The 23510-nt window shown below is 38.9% G+C and overlaps 1 pseudogene; it reads right to left on the bottom strand.

Annotated features, from left to right (window-relative positions):
* Positions 1–6202: 6202 nt before the first annotated feature.
* LOC133091939 (oxysterol-binding protein-related protein 9-like) lies at positions 6203–8100 on the bottom strand (annotated as a pseudogene).
* Positions 8101–23510: the final 15410 nt, after the last annotated feature.

Below are 23510 nucleotides of genomic sequence, written 5' to 3'. Positions count from 1 at the left end.
GCAGTTTAGGGCAGGAAGCTAATATACATAATCTTATATAAAGTATATAAATACTAGTAAAAACTACATAGTATAACTTTTATCTCACCCAAAAAGGCAGTGTCAATGAGTACACATCTGTTGGTGAAATCACTTTCAAACCTTCAGAAAGTGAAGTCAAAACTGAAAATAGGTGGGGAAAGCTTTATTCTTAGAGCCTGATGGAAGAAATGTCATGTTCTTTAAGTTTAAATTGTTCTTTTCTTATGGACTCTAAACTTCATTTAATTGGCAAAGTGGAGACTTTCTGTAAAAACTAATTTGATGGGTGAATCTTGAGAAGTCAGGTGTGGTAGAGATAATAGACTTTAGACAGTTGTGCTTATAGATGTTGAAGTGAGGCAGGATTATCATTCTAAGATAATTCAAAAAATAATGCTTCTCAGAAAATTCCATTTGAATGTGATGTCTATGATATTTTGGACACAACCAATTTATTCCCTGGAACTTTATATAAAAACATTATATAATTAATATAAATGCTCAAAAATATTATCCACTTATTTATTTGTTATCTGAAAATAGAAAATCATGTTGTGTTAAGGAGGACAAATTGTCAAAATACAAAAATATTAATTAGTAACTAAGCACCAAGAAAATTACTGCCCACTCGAATATCCCTCCTTTTGTAACACTGGTATGGATGTCAGTCAGCATCTTGTCATATGATCAGTCAGTGCCTTGAAGATTATCAGGTGCTTATGTTATCCAACAATACAATTCAGTTTGATTGAAGAGTGAAAGTGCAAGAGTCAAGCTTTACAGAGTTACCTGGGAAAACTGCTTGACTCTCATACATACATGGCCAGTTAAATGTGAGGCTCAGATCAGAGGAGAGGAGCAACATGGTTTGTACATGATGGGCTTTCGATAGGGAATGATTTGAAAATCAAAAGATCAAGGGGTGAATCTGGAAAACAAAAATGAGCCTCTCTGCATCTGTGATATGAAATTCAAATCTGAAGGGTAGAATGTGCCATAGCACAGTTTTCTTAGAAAAAATATTTCTTACACAAACCAGTGAAACTGGTTCACTGGTTCACTGGTTCACAAACTTGATTCATTGTTGATTTGTTCTAAAAATTAGTGCAAAATTGCAATTATAACAAGAACTGTAAAGATACAAATTAAATCAACTTATTTTCATGATTCATAGTTTCAGTTTTCAAGACTAAAAGATAGTTGATCTCTTTTCATAATGTAATATAAAATTATTCATTTTCATTTTAGGTGGACTCACTTAAAATGATCCTTTTTGGTAGCTCCAGTTATCCTTGAGTTCAATACTGCACTTTTCCTGTTTTAGCTTCTTTCTTAGACGTTGTTAAGATAAATATTAAAGAGCATTTTTAAAGAGAAATAAAAACAATTTCTTGGTTAAAATGATGGCATATTACATATTCTTTATAATTTCTCATTCAAAATAGAAAGCCACAATTATGGTTAATGTTTAAGCTATAAGTCAGAATACAAGAGTTTCAATCCAGTATTTTTATTTAGTTGGTTATTCTCTGGGTAAGTACTTACTGAACAGCAGATACTTCTCAATGCTGGCCTTAAAACAGTGAACCAGCACAATGCTACCTGGCTCTTCCTCTTCATGTCCTTGGGCAAATCCCCTGGCGTCTCTAACACTATTCATCAGACAAATGAAAGGAATCTTTAATTTCCTATTCAACTCTAACTTTCTCTTATTCTTAATTCTGAAATGGCACACATTTAACTCTGATAGGAATCCTATTCTAAAATATGAAGACTATGAAAGTACAGTATGGCTTCCCATTCTCCCAGTGCTCTTTTCCTGGATACTAATAACTAGATTTTTTTTTTTTTTTAATTTTAGATACTGCTTTTTAACACATGACTCTGACACCTTGACAGTTCATGTACTGTATTAAATTTTATTATTCCTAGCAGGTCATTATTAAGTATATTTCTCTTTATTTACTCCTCATCTAGTTGTAAGCAGTGTGGACCGATTACATGGGGGCATAAATATACTTGTGCCCCAACTGTCAAGTCAAGAAAGCGACTGTTTAAACAAGACAAGCAAAGCAGTTATCTGCTGTGTTTTGTAAAACCTGGTGAAGAGCCTGTCTTTTAATATCTGTAAAGATGTAATTCTTCTCTTTATATTGCAAATGATGCATGTTTATTAAGAAACAGCCTGTGACCTTTATAAATACTGTCTATGTCCCATTACATTTAGAAGGTAAAACAAACATGCTATCGGGATATGATAGGTAGGTTTTCCTTGCTCCTCAGTGAACTACAGAAAGTCCCATCTGATGTGCCCTGTGTACCTTTAACCATATTAAAACAGCAAAAAACAAGATCGAGAACCAAAGCTACAACTGTGCCTAGTTAAAATGCTTGATTTTCAAGGAAGACTTTCAAAATACATATACTTAGTCAGGCAAAAAGTCCTTTCTCTTTCCAAGGCTAACTTTTCCTTTGATTCTCTTAATTCTATCCCCTTTTGCCTCTTTAGTGCCCATTCCATGAAATATCCCCCTGTTGTCATTCATGTTCAGTAGCACCCACTTCATCCCATATATTTCATCTGTTAGTTAATTAATTTATTCAAAAGACTTAAAAATGACTTTCATGTGTTAAGAACTGCACAGAGCATTTATCAATGAAAATAAAATAATGACATATAATCCTAACAATCATTAACATTTCTTGGGCTTTTCACACATTACTTTGTATCATTCTCACACCAACGACTGTGGTTGGCATTGCTTGTATTCCCCTTTTACAGATAGAGACACCCAGAGAGGAACTTGATAGTAAGGTATGGAGCTAGCATTTGAACCTAGACCTTGAGACTGCAGAGCAGTATGGCCTATGACGTCGAGGAGACACAACTAAGGATAAGGAGGCAGACACAAAAACAGGCAAATATAATGCATGATCATTTAAATAACGTAAATATAAGAAGCAGTGATAACCCAGAGGAGCTGTGGGCAAGATTTTACAGAAGTGACGCTTGAATTGAGTTTTGAAGGAAGACTAGGACTTTATTAGGACAACAGTTTTATTATTTCTACCACAAAACTTTGAAATCATTTTGAACTGCTGTAGCAGACTGATTGCATTAATGGCCCCAATTAATGACCTCCCTTTATCAATATCCTTTGCTCTGTAACTCTGTGGTCCCCTCCCACTCTGAACATGGGCTTCATCGTGTGATTTCCTTTGGCCAGTGAGACCAATATGATGCAAATAGAGTCTTAAAACATACTGCACATTTCTGCTCACGCTCTTGCTTCTTTGCCTTCACCTTGAGGACATGCCTGCGCCAGCCTGCTAGAGGATGAGACGCTGGAAAGAGCAAGTCAGCCCTGTTGTCCCAGCTAGGGCCTCAGATGTATGAGAGCCCGGCCAAGGTCAGCAGATGCCTGAATCAGGACTTCTTCCCCTCCACCAGCCCAACTCAGATAGTGGGCCTATCCAGCCAACCCATAAACCCATGAGCAAAAATAAAGTTTATTGTTGTATGTCACTAAGGTTTTGTTACATAGGATTATTGTGGCAAGAGAGAACAGGTATAATTCTTGCCTGTACCTCATCTCCCAAGTCCAAGTTACTAGTCCAGTGATATCCATTGTACCTCTGTGATTCATTCATATTTCTTTTCCTTTCAATTATCATTACAACTATCCTATTGACAGATCAATTCCGCATTGCCTGTATCCTAGGCTACTGTAATAGCCTATTAACTGGTCTCCTTGCCTCCAAATCTTTCTCCTCTTCAACCTATCCTACAAAAAGTGAGTAGTTTTTGTTTTTTTTTTTTTTAACAGAGTCCTAGTGTTATCACTCACCTCCTCAAAGGCCTTCAGTGGTTTATTTCCTTAAGAGCAAACTCCACAGTCTGGTATTCAAACCCTTCACACCCATCTAGTCCCAAATGTCCTTCTAGCTTACCTATTCATGTATCCTTTTCCCTCATCATCCTGTGCTTCTCCTATTTGCTATCCAATATCCATGCAGTTGAAGGTCTCTTATCTATCCCTTTGCTAGCCAATATCCATGCAGTTGAAGGTCTCTTATCTATCCCTTTGCTAGCCAATATCCATGCAGTTGAAGGTCTCTTATCTATCCCTTTGCTAGCCAATATCCATGCAGTTGAAGGTCTCTTATCTATCCCTTTGCTATCCAATATCCATGCAATTGAAGGCTTTATCTAGAAAGCCCTGCTCCCCCTTTCCAGATGTCCCAACCTTACTATTCCTACATATCTAGATCTTGTGTTTTTGCCCCAGGAAACTTTTCTTGATTCCTAATTCTGAGTCTTCTCACATTTTTATACCACTTTTAGGATTCTGCACCCTCACTTTTTGCCATAGTCATTTGTGTATAGGACTTGTATATCCACGACATTAGTTTCCTAGGGCTGCCATAACAAAGTGCCACAAACTGGGTGCCTTAAAACTGCAGAAACTTATTCTTTCACAGTTCTGGAGCCTAGAAGTCCAAAATCAAGGGATCAGTAGGGTCATGCTCCCTGCACAGCTTCTAGGGGAGGGTCCTTCCTTGCCTCTTCCAGCTCTTGGCAGCTCCAGGTGTGCTTTGGTTAGTGGCAGCAGAACTCCAATCTCTGCCTCTGTCTTCACATGGCATTCTCCCTGTGTGTGTGTCTAAACTTCCCTCTTCTCATAGGGACACCAGTCATATTGAATTAGTGTTCACCCTAATGACTTCATCTTATATTGATTACATCTGCAAAACCCCTACTTACAAATAGGATCACTTTCCCAGGTACCAGGGGTTAGGATATTAACATATCTTTGGGGGGGGGCACAATTCAACTCATATACTCAGTATATTCGAGGGCAAGCACTGAGTCTTTACCTTAGTACCATTCTGACTAGTAAAGCACCCCCAGGACAGGGATGATATCTTCTTCATTTTCTGTCTGCTTAGCACATGACTTTGTTGTTCAGCTTTAGGCTGAAATGAATCAAATTGTTTAAACATATTTGGAAAGATCGTAAAAAAGTTCTGAGGCAGCCAAGAAAGATTTATTAAGCAACAATTGTGTGGGGTATTATAAAGCCTCAAACACGGGGGTGGTTATTAATCAACACCTTAAAAAAATCTCAGTTTGGCAGAGAAAAAAGTCCCTAACACACCACCAGAGACTGGCAAATTCAATTTGAGGCAGTATGTGTGAGGGAAGAAAATAATTATCAGTTGAATATACTCTCAGATGGGCTAAAAAATTAGCTAATTTAGAAAATTAGGTTGAAACTATTATGTTATCTTCAGGTTTTAAATAGTGAACTTTTGAAGACAATATTGAAGCCTATCATGCCCAAAATATACTTATTGGGGATCAAAGAGATGGGGTTATGAAAACCAAAATGTCCAGCAAAGAATAGGCGGCTTCCCTGTTGAAGTCAAGGGGTGTGAGGACTCACTAATCTTTTCAGTCAAGCTATCCTCTTGGAAAGAACAGCAGTCATGGCACCTTCCTGACAAGCAAAAGTCAAGAAAATCGTGTCTGGATGTCACAAGACAAATCAGTAAGTGCATCTTTTTTGTTGTTGTTGTTGGAAAAATTACTTTATGAAGCCTTAAGAAGCTCTGAGTATAATTAAACTGTAGTCCAGGGTTAGATACAATTTAATAATAGTTCAATTCCAAAATAAAAGTTATTGTAGGTGAGACCATGAAACTTCCTAACACATGATTTTAATATGTTGTGCTAAATTTTCTAAAACAACTCAGAGGAACCAATATTTACAGTAGATGGTGTATTTATGAAAAATCTGGCATCACCTATATTATATATATGTATATATAAAACCCAAGATTATATGAACTAGGAAACAGATGTTGTATATCTCAACAGCAATACTAGAGTGCAGAGTCTGAGACTGGGCTTTATAACGTGGGATTTGGAAAAGGAGCAATCATTTGTTTTCAAAACCTGAAGTTTTTCTCAAGACCAAAGTCAACATTGTAACTGCCACAGAACAGGAAAAAGGGAAGCTTTTCTCGCTTCAATTGTTCATCTACATCAGAAAGTCCAGTATCCCTGAGATAGGAACCACTGCAATAAGAAGGGCGTGAATAGGTTCTCCCAAAGGAAGATTGTTACTTCATTGTGCCTCTGCCCTGGTCACCAGGAGCAAACTTTGCATTTCCCAACCTAATGCTTGGCAGCACTGAGACGTTTCAGTAATGGTTCATCATAAACCCTGTGTTCTCCATCTTCATGAAATAACCTTGTCTCCCATTGAATTTCCTTTTCCTTCCTTTCTCGGGCTTCTGCTCTTTGTCTTTCTTCAAGTCTATGCTTGGCTTCAGTTGCTGCATCAATGTCTCTGATTTTAAGTTGAAAGTGACATCCTTCCAAAGGCAGCGGGATTCATACTCATTCTCATCTTCCAACTTCCTCACTTTCTTCTTGGTTATAGGCAAATTCTTGTTATCTATAAAAACTAGATACTTTCCCCTGTTGAGTATTTTGCATACATTACACCATTCTATTCCCCTTCAATTGAGCAGAAAGACTTCTTGTCATTTGGAGAAAAAATCTCAGCAGAAATTCCGTGCTTCTTGCCCCCATAGAAAGGTTTAGTGTGGGAGATGATATTGGCACTATAGCCAGTTTTGGAACAATTAATATTGCATTCTCCGCCTAGTTCCACCCAGGGCACTGTGAGGATAGACCTTCCATAACCATTGGGAAATGTGAGAATGTAATGTTCATCATGGTCTAGACACGAGACACAGCCCTGTCCTATGTTGTACACCCCAGTTGACATCCCAAGGAATTTTGATTTGGTCCAGATATGAGCATTGAATTGTATCTTTTTGTTAAAACATTCAGCATAAAAGGCTGAAATGGGTGGATGATGGGAAACCTGCTCAGCCACGAATGTTACGCTATTCTTGGAAACCCAGGGAGCTGGTCCTTCTGAAACTAGTTCTCTTCAGTATCATTTTGGTAATGTCCAGTGACACTGAAAGATCTCGCCCAGAATGGGGTTGTATGGCTTTTTGGCAACCGATCCTTTCCTTCCTACGTGAAAGGCTGAGAGGTACCAATTTACAACCTGAACCATTCGATCTCCGGCATCCTTCTGGTCACTAATACTCACAAACAGGTCCAGATGTGCAAAAAGTCTGCATACATTTCTAAAAGAGATCTTCTTTCAAGAATAAATGTTGGAAGAACTACCTTAGTAAGATCCATTCCAAGCCTAACCTGTTACAACAGATGCATGATAACTCTCTCGTGCTCTTCCACCGACCCTGCCTCCCCTTCATCATCTCTATCATCATGTGAATCGAAAAGGTCAGCATCACTTATTCCATTGGACATGAAAGAATTAAGTGATTCCGTGGTATCTGGGTGCTTTAGACTATTTCCTGAGCTGCTGTGTGTCAAGACTGAGGCAGATCCAGAGGAATCTATTAAGTGCTTTGGGAATGAGCCACTCTGATGGAATTCATCCGCATCATGGAATTCATCTTCACTGCTAGAATAAGAGAACTCTGGGACTGTGTTTGGAGACAAGTTGACATGGCTTGGAGAAGTTAGACTGCTACTAAGTAGTGAGTGCCCACTGCCTGTACTATTTGGTGTTGGAGTCTGATGATGTCCCAAGGTAGCTAATACAAGGTCCAACTGGTAGAGAAGATGGACGCTGCTCTGACTTACACAACTGAGCAGGTTCTGGAGGTAAGACAGTCTGGGAAGGCATTGTGTTGATCACAGGTTCAAAGGGACTAGGCTGATATATTGCATCTACAGGATTAATAGTACTTATAATTCCATCTGCATGCTTCTCCGCATTACACTGGTGTTTAGCGATCTGCAGCAACAGCGTTAATTGATTCTACCATGCTATTTGTTGTCTCTTTGAGAGTTTCAGTTTTCTTTCTGCGTTCATCATCTTTGCAGTTTCGAAGTTTGTCATCAAAAAGCTTTAACTGTTCTATCAAGATTTGTAGGTAAGCATCAGCCTCTGTAAGTTTCTTATCAAAGTCTTGGACACTAGGAACAAATCCTGAATCCAAACCTCCGCAAGTAGCCATCAAGAAAGACCTTCACCAAGACCCCTGCCCTCTATACCTCCAGGGGAGGGAGCCGAGGGCTGCTTCTGAGCACCCCATCTTCTCCTGCCTCCGCCGGATCACCGGGCTGCTGCGCAGTCAGTCCGGTCAGGTTCAGCCAGTAAATGCATCTTTGCTGTATTCCAAACTGCCACCACAGGAAGTCAATGGACACCCCCAACTGCCGCTTCCCACAGGAGGCAATTAAGCGGTGCTGAAGAGGGCATGGCTCTGAGTTTCCTTACCACACAGGGTCTTGCCTCACAGAATTAAATTTGCTTCTGGTCACCAATTAGACTTCTAGCTCTCCTTAACCAGCTTGTTAATGGGAGTTTTTCTCGAAAGAAGACTAAGTAGAGGAGTGAATGATACATGAAGCTAGAAATTGTAAAGAAAAAGCCATACGGTTTAGAGGGGAGACCACAGATTTAGACTAGTACTTGGATCTGGGTCTGCCACTTATGAACCACAACTGTGAGCAAGGTCCTTGGTCTTTCTGAGCCCCAGTTTTCCATTTATAGACGGGGGATAGCACTACCTTGTGGGGGTGTCATTAGAGTTTAGTGAAAATATGCATTTAAAATGCTTAACATTTGGAAGGCATGAAATAGATGCTAACTACTGTTACCATTATTATTCTATTGGAAACAATATTGGAACAGTAGTGACATCTTTTCATAATTTAGGTTTATATTTCAGAGTAAACAAGGCATGATGATTGACTTTTACTGGTTTGACTTGCAACATTTAGATGAATTTTTACTTTAACTGATAGCAAATTGAATAGAAACTTGGTTCTTTGAGTTTAAAAAATAAAATAATAATATTGAAACCATAGAAGTAAATCCTAGCAGCAGCTAGAGGTACAATTTCAAATTATGCAAGATCACAAATGAGAAGACTAGCTATCACTTAGACGGTGCTTACCATGTGTCAGACTGTGCTCCTAAGACTTTTACATACAATAACTCACTCAAATTAAGCAACAGCTTGATTAATTTAATATCCAACTGCCAGGGAATCCTAGCAAACATATTTGATGAGTTGAGTTCTATTGACTGTTCAACCGGGGAGTTTGCTACTAGATCTGGGGTTGTCAAACTTATTCTGTAAATGAATAGATGGCAAAAATACTGGGCTGTCAGGGTCATATGGTCTGTTGTAACTACTTAATTTTGCTATAGTAGTGCAAAAGCTACTTTACACAAACAAATAGGTGTGGCTATTTTCCAATAAAATTTTATTTCCAGACATTGAAATTTGAAATTTATATGATTTTCTTTTGATTTGTTTACAACTATTTGAAAATATTAAAACAATTTTAATTGGCAAGCTTTATAAAATAGGCAGCCGGCAGGCTGGATTTGGTCCAGGAGCCATGGATTGCCAAATCCTGTATCAGACAAGCAAATATTGATATGTTAAGTAACTATGGAAAAGACTACATTACAAGACTGGAAGTAACATCACTTCCTTCCTCAGGTGTCAGTCTTTCTCTTTCTCTCTGTACTTTTGAAACTTAGTGACTGCTTCCTGTATCTAGTTAGACAGCAGCTGATCTACTCGAGTTAGACTTTTATACGTGAAGTGAGTATGAGATGTTGGGCCACAAACGTGCAGAAATGACAATTTTAGTACAAATATATTCTCTATAATGGAACTTTCCTGACACCTCAAAATCCTTTTTGTGGCCATTGGTCATTCAATCTTGAGCAGTTCAGAATTTTCCCTCTCCCCTTTCTCCCAGGTTGCATCTCAGTTCTGGAGGATTACATAGCACTAAGGCAGAGTACCATGGGTAGAGCCTGGCCCTCATGTGGCATCTATCCATGCTTGCATCTGTTGAAATGTCATGGTCTGTGGTCCAGTGACAGTTCCTGGTCACTGTCAACCCTCCATGATGACATGCTGGACATCCCAGTTTCCTATCTTGTCTGTGGCTAATACCTGTGTTTATTTCTAGAATCCCATCATCTGTCATTTGAGGTCTCTTCAAGTTCACCAGCTCTTTCTCATCTAAATTCCACCCTTTGGGGGGCTTATAAAATCTTGCCCTGCTCTACCACACTACACTAGGACTGTGACCAGCTAACTGTTTCTGTCTCCAGCACTGTCATCCACTTAGCCATCTCTCTGCTAAAGCTTGCACACTATGTAGTGGGGTGGGAGTCCTGCAAGGCTGCCACTCCAGGGCTCATAATGGGAAGTAGGGTACAAGTCCCCCCCTACTTTGGGACCCCAAACCTATAGGGGTTCTGTTGCCCCATGTTTACCTCTTCTCAGAGCACACATCACCCTCTCATACTTGATGATTCTCAAATTCAGCTTCACCCCCATTTCAGAGGGATATTTTAAAATCACTGGAGCAACAGAAATTTGCTCTTATATCTTATGTATTCTTCCAAATATGTTATTTTTAGCATTAACTTTATGCTTTGATTCCTTCCGCATCTGGCCTTTTGAGATACAAAAACTTTTTCTCTAAATCTATTGCCTCCCGTGTATTTCCAGAGTTAATTTTGAAACTCAGAAGCTGTAAATTGACTCCGTTTTTTCCCCATCTGCACACTGCTTTATTTTTTATTTTATTTTATTTCATTTATATTTTTTATACAGCAGGTTCTTATTAGTTATCTATTTTATACATATTAGGGTATATATGCCAATCCCAATCTCCCAATTCGTCCCACCACCACCACCACCACCCCACCCCTGCTGTCCACCCTTGGTGTCCATACATTTGTTCTCTACATCTGTGTCTCTATTTCTGCCTTGCAAACTGGTTCATCTGTACCATTTTTCTAGATTCCACATATATGCGTTAATATACGATATTTGTTTTTCTCTTTCTGACTTACTACACTCTGTATGACACTCTCTAGGTCCATCCACATCTCTACAAATGACCCAATTTCGTTCGCTTTTATAGCTGAATAAAATTCCATTGTATATATCTACCACATCTTCTTCATCTATTCATATGTCAATGGGCATTTAGATTGCTTCCAAGACCTGGCTATTGTAAACAGTGCTGCAACGAACATTGGGGTGCATGTGTCTTTTTGAATTATGGTTTTCTCAGGGAATATGCCCAGTAGTGGGATTGCTGGGTCATATGGTAATTCTATTTTTAGTTTTTTAAAAAACCTCCATACTGTTCTCCATAGTGGCTGTATCAATTTACATTCCCACCAACAGTGCAAGAGGGTTCCCTTTTCTCCACACCCTCTCCAACATTTGAAGCATTTGATGCCTATTCTAACTGATGTGAGGTGATACCTCATTGTAGTTTTGATTTGCATTTCTCTAATAATTAGTGATGTTGAGCAGCTTTTCATGTGCCTCTTGGCCATCTGTATGTCTTCTTCGGAGAAATGTCTATTTAGGTCTTATGCCCATTTTTGGATTGGGTTTTATTTATTTATTTATTTATTTATGGCTGCATTGGGTGTTTGTTGTTGCGTGCAGGCTTTCTTTTTTAGTTGCAGCGAACGGGGGCTACTCTTCATTGCGTTGTGTGGGCTTCTCATTGTGGTGGCTTCTCTTGTGGAGCATGGGCTCTAGGTGCGTGGGCTTCAGTAGTTGTGGCTCATGGGCTCTAGAGCGCAGGCTCAGTAGTTGTGGCATGGGGGCTTAGTTGCTCCGCGGCATGTGGGATCTTCCCGGACCAGGGCTTGAACCTGGGTCCCCTGCATTGGCAGGTGGATTCTTTTTTTTTTTTTTTTTTTTCAAGGAGAAAAAAAGGGAATTTTATTCGAGCCAAACTGAGGATTCTAACTTGGGAGACAGACTCTCATAAAGCTCTGAGAACTGTTCTGCCTGTTAGAAGTCAAAGGCACAGTTGTATTCAATTTCAAGACAAAGGATCGTTCATCAAAATGACATACTGATAATTTTTCATGAAGTTCACCAAGGATACATACCCAGGTTAGTACATACAGAGTGAGCAGCAAGTCACCATGACCTCCTACAGAGTTGGGAAAGAACGGTATTCTTTTTTTATTTTTATTTTTTTAATTTTATTTATGGCTGTGTTGGGTCTTCGTTTCTGTGTGAGGGCTTTCTCTAGTTGCCGCAAGTGGGGGCCACTCTTCATCGCGGTGCGCGGGCCTCTATCGCGGCCTCTCTTGTTGCAGAGCACAGGCTCCAGACGTGCAGGCTCAGTAGTTGTGGCTCACGGGCCTAGCTGCTCCGCGGCATGTGGGATCTTCCCAGACCAGGGCTCGAACCCGTGTCCCCTGCATTGGCAGGCAGATTCTCAACCACTGCACCACCAGGGAAGCCCAAGAACGGTATTCTTTTAAGAAGTTAAATCACTAGTGTCAGAAGAAAAAAATAAATTGATCTTCATGGTCGGCAGGTGGATTCTTAACCACTGTGCCACCAGGGACGCCCCAGGTTGTTTGTTTTTTCAATATTGAGCTGCATGAGTTGTTTATATATTTTGGAGATTAATCCTTTGTCTGTTGATTCGTTTGCAAATATTTTCTCCGATTCTGAGGGGTGTCTTTTCGTCTTGTTTATAGTTTCCTTTGCTGTGCAAAAAAGCTTTTAAGTTTCATTAGATCCCATTTATTTATTTATTTATTTATTTTTATTTCCATTACTCTAGGAGGTTGGTCCAAAAAGATCTTGCTGTGATTTATGTCAAAGAGTGTTCTTCCTATGTTTTCCTCTAAGAGTTTTATAGTGTCTGGTCTTACATTCAGGTCTTTAATCCATTTCGAGTTTATTTTTGTGTAGGGTGTTAGGGAGTATTCTAATTTCATTCTTTTACATGTAGCTGTCCAGTTTTCCCAGCACCACTTATTGAAGAGACTGTCTTTTCTCCATTGTATATCCTTGCCTCCTCTGTCATAGATGAGTTGACCATAGGTGTATGGGTTTATCTCTGGGCTTTCTATCTTGTTCCATTGATCTATATTTCTGTTTTTGTGCCAGCACCATATTGTCTTGATTCCTGTAGCTTTGTAGTATAGTCTGAAATCAGGGAGTCTGATTCCTCCAGCTCCGTTTTTTTTCCTCAGGATTGCTTTGCATATTCAGGGTCTTTTGTGTTTCCATACAAATTGTAAAATTTTTAGTTCTAATTCTGTGAAGAATGCCATTGGTAGTTTGATAGGGGTTGCACTGAATCTGTAGATTGCTTTGGGTAGTATAGTCATTTCACAATATTGACTCTTCCAATCCAAGAACATGGTATATCTCTCCATCTGTTTGTGTCATCTTCGATTTCTTTCATCAGTGTCTTTTAGTTTTCTAAGTACAGGTCTTTTACCTCCTAGGTATTTTATTCTTTTTGTTGCAATGGTGAATAGGATTGTTTCCTTAATTTCTCTTTCTGATCTTTTGTTATTAGTGTATAGGAATGCAAGAGATTTCTGTGCATTAATTTTGTATCCTGCAACTTTACCAAATTCATTGGTTAGCTTTAGTAGTTTTCTGGTGGCATCTTTAGGATTATCTATGTATAGTATCACGTCATCTGCAAACAGTGACAGTTTTACTTCTTCTTTTCCAGTTTTTATTCCTTTTATTTCTTTTTCTTCACTGATTGCCATGGCTAGGACTTCCAAAACTTTGTTGAATAATAGTGGTGAGAGTGGAATCCTTGTCTTGTTCCTGATCTTAGAGGAAATGCTTTCAGTTTTTCACCATTGAGAATGATGTTTGCTGTGGGTTTGTCATATATGGCCTTTATTATGTTGAGGTAGGTTCCCTCTATGCCCACTTTCTGGAGAGTTTTTATCATAAATGGGTGTTGAATTTTGTCAAAAGCTTTTTCTGCATCTATTGAGATGATTATGTGGTTTTTATTCTTCAATTTGTTAATGTGGTGTATCACATTGATTGATTTGCATATATTGAAGAATCCTTGCATCCCTGGGATAAATCCCACTTGGTCATGGTGTATGATCCTTTTAATGTGTTATTGGATTCTGTTTGCTAGTATTTTGTTGAGGATTTTTGCATCTATATTCATCAGTGATATTGGTCTGTAATTTTCTTTTTTTGTAGTATCTTTGTCTGGTTTTGGTATCAGGGTGATGGTGGCCTCATAGAATGAGTTTGGGAGTGTTCCTTCCTCTGCAGTTTTTTGGAAGAGTTTGAGAAGGATGGGTGTTAGCTCTTCTCTAAATGTTTGATAGAATTCACCTGTGAAGCCATCTGGTCCTGGACTTTTGTTTCCTGGAAGATTTTTAATCACAGTTTCAATTTCATTCCTTGTGATTGGTCTGTTCATATTTTCTATTTCTTCCTGGTTCAGTCTTGGAAGGTTATACCTTTCTAAGAATTTGTCCATTTCTTCCAGGTTGTCCATTTTATTGGCATAGAGTTGCTTGTAGTAATCTCTCACGATCGTTTGTATTTCTGCAGTGTCAGTTGTTACTTCTCCTTTTTCATTTCTACTGATTTGAGTCTTCTCCCTTTTTTTCTCGATGAGTCTGGCTAATGGTTTATCAATTTTGTTTATCTTCTCAAAGAACCAGCTTTTAGTTTTATTGATCTTTGCTATTGTTTTCTTTGTTTCTATTTCATTTATTTCTGCTCTGATCTTTATGATTTCTTTCCTTCTACTAACTTTGGGTTTTGTTTGTTCTTTCTCTGCCTCCTTTAGGTGTAAGGTTAGATTGATTATTTGAGATTTTTCTTGTTTCTTGAGATAGGAGTGTATTGCAACAAACTTCCCTCTTAGAACTTCTTTTGCTCCATCCCATAGGTTTTGGATCCGTGTGCCCTTGAGAAGAAAGTGTAAACTGCTGTTTTTTGGATGGAGTATCCTATAAATATCAATTAAATCTATCTGGTCTATCGTGTCATTTAAAGCATGTGTTTCCTTATTTATTTTCTGTCTGGATGATCTGTCCATTGGTGTAAGTGAGGTGTTAAAGTCCCCCACTATTATTGTGTTACTGTGAATTTCCTCTTTTGTAGCTATTAGCATTTGCCATACATATTGAGGTGCTCCTATGTTGGGTGCATATATATTTATAATTGTTATATCTTCTTCTTGGATTGATCCCTTGATCATTATGTAGTGTCCTTCCTTGTCTCTTGTAACATTCTTTATTTTAAAGTCTATTTTATCTGATATGAGTATTGCTACTCCAGCTTTCTTTTGATTTCCATTTGCATAGAATATCTTTTTCCATCCCCTCACTTTCAGTCTGTATGTGTCCCTAGGTCTGAAGTGGGTCTCTTGCTGACAGCATATATATGGGTCTTGTTTTTGTATCCATTCAGCAGGCCTGTGTCTTTTGGTTGGAGCATTTAATCCATTCACATTTAAGGTAATTATCAATATGTATGTTCCTATTATCATTTTCTTAATTGTTTTGGGTTTGTTTTTGTAGGTCCTTTTCTTCTCTTGTGTTTCCCACTTAGAGAAGTTCCTTTAGCATTTGTTGTAGAGCTGGTTTGGTGGTGCTGGATTCTCTCAGCTTTTGCTTGTCTGTAAAGCTTTTGATTTCTCCATCGAATCTGAATGAGATCCTTGCTGGGTAGAGTCATCTTGGTTGCAGGTTCTTCCCTTTCATCACTTTAAATATATCATGCCACTCCCTTCAGGCTTGTAGAGTTTCTGCTGAGAAATCAGCTGTTAACCTTATGGGAGTTCCCCTGTATGTTATTTGTCATTTTCCCCTTGTTGCTTTTAATAATTTTTCTTTGTCTTTAATTTTTGTCAATTTGATTACTATGTGTCTCGGCATGTTTCTCCTTGGGTTTATCCTGCCTGGGACTCTGTGTGCTTCCTGGACTTGGGTGCCTATTTCCTTTCCCATGTTATGGAATTTTCAACTATGACCTCTTCAAATGTTTTCTCGGGTCCTTTCTCTCTCTCTTCTCCTTCTGGGACCCGTATAATGTGAATGTTGTTGCGTTTAATGTTGTCCGACAGGTCTCTTAGGCTGTCTTCATTTCTTTTCATTCTTTTTTCTTTAGTCTGTTCTGCAGCAGTGAATTCCACCATTCTGTCTTCCAGGTCACTTATCCGTTCTTCTGCCTCAGTTATTCTGCTATTGATTCCTTCTAGTGTAGTTTTCATTTCAGTTATTGTATTGCTCATCTCTGTTTGTTTCTTCTTTAATTCTTCTAGGTGTTTGTTCTTTAATTCTTCTAGGTCTTTGTTAAACATTTCTTGCATCTTCTTGATCTTTGCCTCCATTCTTTTTCCGAGGTCCTGGATCATCTTCACTATCATTATTCTGAATTCTTTTTCTGGAAAGTTGCCTATCTCCACTTCAGTTAGTTGTTTTTCTGGGGTTTTATCTTGTTCCTTTATCTGGTACATTGTCCTCTGCCTTTTCATCTTTGTCTATCTTTCTGTGAATGTGGTTTTTGTTCCACATGCTGCAGGACTATAGTTCTTCTTGCTTCTGCTGTCTGCCTTCTGGTGGATCAGGCTATCTAAGAGGCTTGTGCAAGCTTCCTGATGGGAGGGACTGGAGGTGGGTAGAGCTGGGTGTTGCTCTGGTAGGCAGAGCTCAGTAAAACTTTTATCCACTTGTCTACTGATGGGTGGGGTTGAGTTCCCTCCCTGTTGGTTGTTTGGCCTAAGGCAACCCAGCACTGGAGCCTACAGGCCCTTTGGTGGGGCTAATGGCGGTCTCCAGGAGGGCACACACCAAGGAGTACTTCCCAGAACGTCTGCTGCCAGTGTCCTTGTCCTGGTGGTGAGCCACAGCCACCCCCTGCCTTTGCAGGAGACCCTCCAACACTATCAGGTAGGTCTGCTTCAGTCTCCTATGGGGTCACTGCTCCTTCCCCCTAGGTCCTGATGCACACACTACTTTTTGTGTGCCCTCCAAGAGTGGAGTCTCTGTTTCCCCCAGTCCTCTTGAAGTCTTGCAATCAAATCCCACTAGCCTTCAAAGTCTGATTCTCTGGGAATTCCTCTTCCTGTTGTCGGACCTCCAGGTTGGGAAACCTGACGTGGGGCTCAGAACCTTCACTCCAGTGGGTGGACTTCTGTGGTTCTCCAGTTTGTGAGTCACCCACCCAGCGGTTTGGTATTTGATTTTATTGTGATTGTTCCCCTCCTACCATCTCATTGCGGCTTCTCCTTTGTCTTTGGATGTGGGTATCTTTTTTGGTGAGTTCCAGGGTCTTCCTGTTGATGATTGTTCAGCAGTTAGTTGTGATTCTAGTGCTCTCACAAGAGGGAGTGAGAGCACGTCCTTCTACTCCGCCCTCTTGAACCAATCCCCTGCACACTGCTTTAATGACCCTATCCTGAGGGCAGAGTACAGATTGAGCCCTCTCTTCTGTGTGAATGGAGGAAAAAGTACTGGGACCACAAATAATCCTTCAGCTAGAGTATGGCATTGCTAACATAGTGCTGCTGTATCTGCCACTGAGCCCTGTTGAACTGTTTGTACACCCAACATATGGTGAGATGAAGCCCACAGCAGAGTCCACAGAAACATTCCTTTGAAACATTTTACTTGAGAGCCCAGAATTTCAATTTAAATCCTTGAATGAGAGAATATATTTGGAATGTGTTAGATTCCTTGCCACATCTTTCAAGGAGGGAGATAGCCAAACATTCTATGGCTTTTCTTCAATTTTTGTCTTTGGAAGTTAACATATCCTGTAACTGTGCTTAAGTTATATATTGCCAGCATCAATTTCTATTTTATCCTCTACATTAATTGATAGGTCCTTGGTTTTGAGAGCAAAAGCAAAAGAATGTTGCCCCATGAGTAATATGCCTCAAATAAAATGTTGTCAAAATTAAGAACAGAAAAACAGAAAACATTGTCTATTGAGCATGAAATGTCAAAGACATATGGTGTTTTTGTTCAATTCTTTGAAGGTCGAAAACTTGTTTCATGTTTTAAGCCATGAAGGAAGAGCTGACATATGGTTCAAACAGAATTTTAATGTCAGCCTTCCTTGTAATCTGACCTTAAGGAGCAGTATCAAAAGCACTACACTTATTCTCATGTATTGTGAGTTGACCAAAATTGTGTAACTTCAGGCCACCATGTAGAGATCTCACATCTTTTTTCATGAGCTCAGAATGTTTGTGGAGACAAAAATTTGCTGACCTGCTTTTGGTTGTCAGATCAAAACTGAGCAACACAAGTTTTTGCCAGTCTCAAATAAGAGTGCTTAGCAATTGAAACAATTTTTTAAAATGTTTTTGAAACAAGTAGGATAATTTTTTATCCTTCAGAAATCCCTTTGGTTCCTGTATTCACTTTTGTCAATCATTCTAAATGTGGGTGGTGAGTTTTTGTATAAATTTTACTCATAGCCTAAAAAAGTAAATCAAAGACAGCAGGTTCACAAACTTTTCCTATTATCTTAAATTAACAACTCCAGAAAGTCCTGCAGTTCATGGGATTTGGTGAAAAGAGATTAGAACTTTTCAAAGGTTTTTACAAAGTCGACTTATTTTTATGAAACTGCTTATAATTTAGAAAAATTATTTATCTTCTACTCAACATCTAAGTGCTCTGTCCAATTAACAAGACTTTGGCCACCCATGATAGAGTTTATCCACTGGTTATCTCACTTACAAAAGTGAATTTGATGGAATGTGTGATAAGCTTTCGTTCTTCAAGTTATATTCAATCTCTAGCCAATTCCAGAATAAAAGCTAAAAAAATATTCTGTGATCCCTAACAACTGATTGATTAGGGATGACATTTCAAGCTTTGAGCTGGAGATTTCAGTGATTGGGTCTTGCCCTGGAGGTTTAAATTCTCATGTCCTTCGCTGAGCAGCAGTTTAAAATGTAACAAAGCTGCCAGGGTAGCTGACGTTAGCTCACTACTGTCCACAGTTTGGGGCATTATACTTCACTCACCCATCATTTGGCAAGGATAGGCATAGCCAGGCCTGGTGTGTGAAGCCGTTGACAGATGAGCAGTCTTCCATGCTGTAGAAGCCAGAACAAAAGAGCTAATAATCGTCTGTGGCAGTGAGGATGAGGTAACCTGCCATCCTTCCCAAATAAACAGATGGAAAGAGTTTGCAGTTCATTTCTTTCCAAGGCAACAATTTATTTCATTTCTGTGTTACAATAATAGAACCAAAAGTTGTTCTCTTTGGGGAAATTTTATTTTTCTTTAATTATTCTACCCAAACAACAAGAGAGCTGAATCTTCTGGGGATAGATGCAGTGAAGTCAAAGTTAATTAGTTTTCTCACAGTGCACTGCATTTGGGTAAAATATCACTGCAGAGTCACACCAATATTCAGATTACTTGATTAGGTGTTGTGCTCCTAGAAAGGCAGAATTCTATCAGAAAAATCTACGTAGAAATAATATTTCACCTTCCTTGAGAGTTGACAGCATTTGATACTCACCTTGGAGTTTTCCTTGGAGTAAGTTCTTTCATCTCCACTTTATCTTTCCTTTAAGGTGTCAGACGGCAAGGGAAAATGATGGAGTGGCCTGCAAGTCCCTAGTGAACTCGAGAACCATGTTCCTATTAAACTACAACATAAAGCTCACAAATCAAACAGTTTATTTTTCTCTTATGATTGTTGAAGTTATACAGTCTGCAGAATTTCAAGGCTAAACAAAGAAATCTACCTCAATGATCTTTTGTCATTTCATAGGTGGGTGTTCAGGTCAGACAAAGAGCATTACACAGATACAACTATGGCACAAAAATGAGCTCTCGAATTAAGTGTCTGTTCTTTTCTTACCTGATTGCAGGCTGATTACATGCAAACATGCCAAGTATATGATTTACATTATTAAAATATAAAGTTTCAGCATTGATAATATTTCAAGTGACCCTATTATTAATTTACTAAGCAAGTGTCTTGTAATGGGAAGGATTCTGCCTCACGAAAGAATAGCATTATCATGTACTAATGAAATCGGCAAAGTATAAACATCAGACTTATACTGAAGACAAGTTACACATTGATATCTTGAAGGTAGGCTCCAAGAAAGATTGCCCTGTAATTCAGGAAAAATTCTGGAGATAATCGCTGCAGGAATGTCTCTGTTAATTAAAAAAAATAAATTAGCAATTAAAAATACCTGGTAGGTAGCTAAAAATAGATGCTTCCTTCAAGAAGTTCACTTCTCTATTCATCTCATTTTTTTCCTTAGAAAATAACAGATAAAAAACAGAAACCAAGAAAATAAGAGTCCTTGCCACTTTTTCCCTTTCTGGGCTCCGTTTTATACGATCATTTCCAAAGTCTTTGCTGCAAGAAAATTACCTTCTTCAATGAGGAAATTTCAAACCTGAGGACTGCTTTTCTTTCTTGTCTGTATTTATATCTATGTAAAGGCAAAGAAAAAGCTTTTCCACAAAATTATGGCCTCAAGAGCATCCAATGACTTTTCCTTAGAGTTCACCTACTTAAGTCATGGATGGATCCCTAAAGGATGAGATAAGCAGAAAGAGTGTTCATAAAAGGGTGAAGCAAGTGCCTAATTCTCATTTTCCTCACATAGCTGACAGTAGCAAAGACACAAAACCGTGAATTCAGTGCCACAGTTACATATGCTTTCTTTATATATTTTCCCGAGTAAGGTCAGCTTATCATGATTCACTTTTTAATGCTATCATCAGCTCATACCTTAATAAGGATTCTTGTCATCAGTGCTTTTCAGAAAATCTGATAGACAAAGTGTGAGATTGTTGACAGCCTGATATGATGATATGAATTCTTATGATGATACACTGGGGCACGCTTGATTTCTGTTTCCCATTATGGAATAAAATAGTAAATACTGTATTTTTTTTAAGATGAGAATTAATTCACTATTATGAAATACCTGACATGGCCATCCCAGGCCCATTTTTTGAACTCTCAGAAAACATTAGAATAAGAAGCCTTTTATTAAGAAACCAGTGCTGCAATGGTACACAGTAGTAGAAATGATAGAATTGAGCAATACAAAAGATTTAGGGCTAGTTTTATTTGGTTGTTGGTTCCCACAAAAGAACAAATATACTACTGGAGTTTTAAAACTTGTGCCTCCTTTGAATCAAATCTATGAAGAGTGAATGTCAAGAAAAAAAAAAACGGTCAGCGGTAACACTGTGTGTAAAGCTACCAAATTCTCCTAAAGGCCAAGGCTAAAGCAGGATGCGTAGTCACACTAGAAGCCAATAAACAATGTAAGGATTGAAAGGACAAAGATCTCTCTGCTCTGTAGGGGCTTGCCTCCTGTCTTTTTCATAGTGCTTTGTGCTTGATTGCATTTATTCATTTTTTCATTCAGAAAATATTTATTGAGAACCTATATCATGCCAAGTACCGTGCTAAGCTGTGGGCATATGTTAATGACCTCATGGAGGTTAACATTTCTCTCTCTCATTAGTTGTAATGAAATAACTGCCCAGTCAAAAATCAACTACAACCATGTTAGGTGTTGTTACACTTAAAAATAACAGTTCAGTGGGAGACTAGGAGGAGTTTACCTAGTCTGGGAGGTCAGGGAAGGATATCCTGAGGAAGTGACATTGAAGTAGGGCTAAAAGCACATGCAGAAGGTCTTATGGCAAAGGAGAGCTTAGGTCATGTGAGATCCTGAAAAAAAAAAGGCCCCGCTTAGCTGTAACAAACTGTGAGAGCTGAGACCAAAGAGGCAGGCTAGACAATGCAGGGCTGTTCTACTGTACGTGGAGAATTTTTGCCCTTATCCTAAAAGCAATGCAAAACCATTGAAGTATTTTAAGAGAGTAAGGAGTCTGCAACGTAATCATATTTGCAATTTTAAAAGATCATTCTGAATTCAGAGATGTGAATAAATGGGAACTATTCCTTATAGTGAGACAAGGAAAAGAAGAAAAAATAAAACAGTTTCCATATTAAAGTAGTCTGATTTTAGGTGAGCATGATGGAGAGACCTCAGTTGTTTAGATCATCTATGATTCTCCCATTTAAATAACGTAAAGGGATAAAAGAAGTATAAACTCCTCAGGAATAAGAGAAGAGCAAGAAGACAGAACCAACAGAGGAGTGAGTGGTAGCTGATAACCAGTGTAGACTGGATAAACATGGAAGCTACCAGCCTGTGCGCAGAGAACCAAATAGGCTCAGAATTTGGGGGCATAAACCTCACCAGACAGTGTGTTTGAGATGCTGGGCTGAAAATATGGGCATTGGTTTTAAATTTATTTATTTATTTATTTATTTATTTTTGGCTGTGTTGGGTCTTCGTTTCTGTGCAAGGGCTTTCTCTAGTTGTGGCAAGCGGGGGCCATTCTTCATCGCGGTGCGCGGGCCTTTCACTGTAGCGGCCTCTCTTGTTGTGGGGCACAGGCTCCAGACGCGCAGGCTCAGTAGTTGTGGCACACGGGCCTAGTTGCTCCGCGGCATGTGGGATCTTCCCAGACCAGGGCTCGAACCCGTGTCCCCTGCACCGGCAGGCAGATTCTCAACCACTGCGCCACCAGGGAAGCCCCGGGCATTGGTTTTAAAAACTGTGTTTGGCATGTAGGAGACAGAAGATGCCACTGGTGAGTCATGTGATTCTGTCCTCCATTCCCAACTCTCCCCCAACTTACGTTTTTTCCTTTGAGAAACTTATAAATAGGGAGTTCAGACCCCATTCACTCATATAATCACTTGTTCATTTGATAGATACTTGTTAGCTACCTACTATGTACTAGGAAGTGAACAAAACAGATAAGATCTCAGGTTCCATTCTTGAACGGGATAGAGATAAAACAAAAAGACAAGTAAACAAGAAACGTTTCAGGTAGTGACAAGAATTATGCAGAAGATCAAAAATAACATGATGTGAGAGTGACTATTGGCTGGTCAGGAAACATTAGCCACGGTGTGACATCTTTAAAAATCGTAATTAAGAGCCAATCTGCAAGGTGAAACACGAGCTCTTTTTCCTACTGTTCAAATTCTAGAATGTGAGCAGGCAGTAAGGTCTATGTCCCCAATGGTAAAAGAAAGTAGGCTTCTTATCTGAATGGTCACAGAAAAACAACCTTTAGATACTGACATAGAAGGATCCATAAAATACAAAAAAAAAGGAGGAAATGGCCTGCCCCATGAGGACCTTATAGTGAAGCCCCAAATTAACCATCACCACCTCCAGACACAGGACAGCCAGTCAGCTTTTTGATGCTTTACTTTTAAATATGAATGGTCAGCCAAGGTTAACCATATAGTCTAAGGGTGCTTCAGTCAAGCCAGAAAGATCAAAAACAAATAGAAGGCTAGAACTGATGTAAAGAAAGGAAAAAGCAGGCAGTAGAAAAAAAATCTAAAAAATCTCGCTTGAATTAATATCCCAGACACACAAGAGAAGATATTTTATCCACCAATTAAGATCCAAATCTATGAAAATGAAGTATTATAAGAAAAAAAAAAAAACCTTTAGAAATTAAAAATATGAGTGCTAGAATTTTTGTAAACTCTAATATCAGATATTTTCCCAGAAAGATAAACAG

Source organism: Eubalaena glacialis, chromosome 5, assembly GCF_028564815.1.
Source record: "Eubalaena glacialis isolate mEubGla1 chromosome 5, mEubGla1.1.hap2.+ XY, whole genome shotgun sequence".
NCBI classification, from domain to species: Eukaryota; Metazoa; Chordata; class Mammalia; order Artiodactyla; family Balaenidae; genus Eubalaena; species Eubalaena glacialis.
This window is presented reverse-complemented; position numbering and strand designations above follow the sequence as displayed.